At 41.8% G+C, this 2,862-nt stretch overlaps 1 pseudogene; it reads left to right on the top strand.

Annotated features, from left to right (window-relative positions):
* The first annotated feature begins 579 nt into the window (after positions 1-579).
* LOC127223859 (peptidyl-prolyl cis-trans isomerase A-like) lies at positions 580-1,134 on the top strand (annotated as a pseudogene).
* The last annotated feature ends 1,728 nt before the right edge of the window (positions 1,135-2,862 follow it).

Genomic DNA, 2,862 nt, shown 5'->3' on the forward strand with positions numbered 1-2,862 from the left:
AAGCCTTTGATCCCAGCCCTTAGGAGGCAGAGGCAGGTAGATCTCGGTGTGTTTGAGGCCAGCCTGGACTACAGAGCTAGTTCTAGGAAAGGCTCCAAAGCTAAGGAGAAAACTTGTCTCAAAAAGCAAAACAAGCTGGATGGTGGTGTCACAAGACAGCATCCAGAAGGTACAGAGAAACCCTGTCTCAAAGAAAGGAAGGAAGGAAGGAAGGGAAAAAGGAAGGAAGGAAGGAGAACTCAGTTGTACCTCAGTTGGTTAAGTGCGTGCTTAGCATGCACAGTGCTACCCTGAATCCATTTACTACATAAATCCAAACATGGTGTTCAAGGTTTGTCATCCAAACACTCAGGAAGCAAAGAGGAAGACCAGGGGTTTAAGGGTTGGATACGTAGCAAATTAAAGGTCAGTCTGGCCTGTATGAGACTCTATCTCAAAAAAAATAATAATAATTATAAGTCACTTTGTAGTCATGGATGACCTGTCATCTCAGAAGTTGAGAGTCAGAGATATGAGCATAAGAAGTTCATGGTCATGCTTTGCAAACACCACTGAACCCTGTCGATTCTTCCTGCAGCCATGGTCAATCCCACGGAATTCTTCCACATCACAGCCCATGGCGAGCCATTGGGCAGCATCTCCTTCCAGCTATTTTGCAGACAAAGTTCCAAAGACAGCAGAAAACTTTCGCGCTCTGAGCACTGGAGAGAAAGGATTTGGATACAAGGGTTCCTCCTTTCACAGAATTATCCCCGGATTCACATGCCAGGGTGACTTCACAGGACATAATGGCACTGGCGGCAGGTCCACCTACAGAGAGAAATGTGAGGATGAGAACATCCTGAAGCATACAGGTCCTGGCATCTTGTCCATGGCAAATGCTGGACCAAACACAAATGGTTCCCAGTTTTCTATCTGCACTGCCAAGACTGAGTGGCTGGATGGCAAGCCTGTGGTCTTTGGGAAGGTGAAAGAAGGGATGAACATTGTGGAAGCAACGGAGCATTTCGGGTTCAAGAATGGCAAGACCAGCAAGATCACCATTTCCGACTGTGGACAACTCTAATTCTTTTGACTTGCGGGCTTCTTACCCACCAGACCATTCCTTCTGTAGCTCAGGAGAGCATCCCCCACCTCATCTGCTCAAAATGCCCTATAATCTCTGCTGTCACTGAGATTCTTTTGGTTCCATATTTTTCTCATTCCCCTCCAAGTCTATAGTTCAATTGCAGAGTTAAGTTTATGATTATGACTAAAAACTAAGAACTGTTAAAAAAAAAAGAAGTTGTTCATGGTCACTCTTGATACATAGGGAATCTGAAGGCCAGCCTGGGCCACAATAGACCTTCTCAAGGAGGAGGGGAGTCTTCAAGAAAACACTTGATACCACATCCATTTAAATATACATTATTTTTAAAACTCTTGAGGGCCAGGAGTGATGGCACACAAACTTTATTATCAACACCTGGGAGGCAGAGACATTTGGATCTCTGCAAGTTCAAAGCCAGCATGGTATACTGTTACTGCTCTAGTTGTTGGCATGAACCTACTAGAGTGTAGCTTTAAAAAGTGGGGTGGAATAAAGCCTGATGCAATAGCTTTCTTTATTCAGGGCATCAGACAATTTGTACTTTGAGGGTATTCTGAGAGCTGGACAAGGCCATACATTAACAAGGGCAAGGTCACATGAGTTTAGGGTGTATGTATACATTCAGAATGTTCGGAAACATTCTGAATAATAATGGATAAAATGATAGGTTATCTTAAGTAAAACACACTCCTATTTACTACACCAGGGAGGGACATGACAATAAATTCCAGGACCAACCCATGTTTTGAAGGAATGGAGATTACAAGACTATTTTATTTACTTGGAGTTTTCAAAGCTCTTAGTAATGTCTTCACATTCTCGTTCATGGGCAGTGTTCTGACTTCTCCCCTTTGTATTTTTCAAATGTAGTATTCCAGAGTGGTTTCTGTTTTTTGACACTGTGTTTCTTTGTGTACCCCTTATCCTGGAAATCTCCCTTTGTAGACCAGGCTGGCCTTGAACTCAAGGATCCACCTGCCTCTGCCTCCCGAGTGCAGGGATTAAATATGTGCACCACCACAGCCTGGTTTCCATTTGTGGTTTTGATTCCAGGTGTTCTTGACAAAAGCTAGTTGTCCTTTGATACACAAGTAGCCTATAAGTAAGCAAACTGTGAACACAATAAAGTCAGGCAATGAGGTCTTTATTGTTATACTGTGCCATCAGGAAGGAGGATTCATTCCTTCTAACGCTTTAGCTATTCATCATCAGCCATATCCTTCCTTGTACGAAATACCTAGTAAGCCATGTGAAACGTATGAAGAACTTCATGCTGTAATGGATCAACATCAAAACTTAAATTCCCTCCAAACTCTTGTAGACTATGTATTTAATCTGGGTATAAAAAAATTACCTGACCATATTTGTATAGAATTTAATGCGGCTGGGCAGTGATGGCACACACCTTTAATCCTAGCACTTGGGAGGCAGAGGCAGGTGGATCTCTGAATTCGAGGTCAGCCTGATCTACAAGGTGAGTTCCAGGACACCCTCCAAAACAATACAGAAAAATCCTGTCTCAAAAAACAAAAATAAATAAATAAATAAATAAATAAAATAAAAAAATAAAAAATAAAAAAACATAATTTAATGCCAAAATTTTCCAAAATATGCCATTGTTGAGGTCTCAGGTTTTTAAACAAATCCTAGGCCTAAGGGAACTGGGCCTAGATCTTGTCAAGCCACTATCCTGTGGGTTGATGGTTGGAAGTAATGTGATTATGAACATGCCATAGAACTGACTGATTATAATTATACCACTGACTATTATC

Source organism: Phodopus roborovskii, unplaced genomic scaffold (genome assembly GCF_943737965.1).
Source record: "Phodopus roborovskii unplaced genomic scaffold, PHOROB, whole genome shotgun sequence".
NCBI lineage: Eukaryota > Metazoa > Chordata > Mammalia > Rodentia > Cricetidae > Phodopus > Phodopus roborovskii.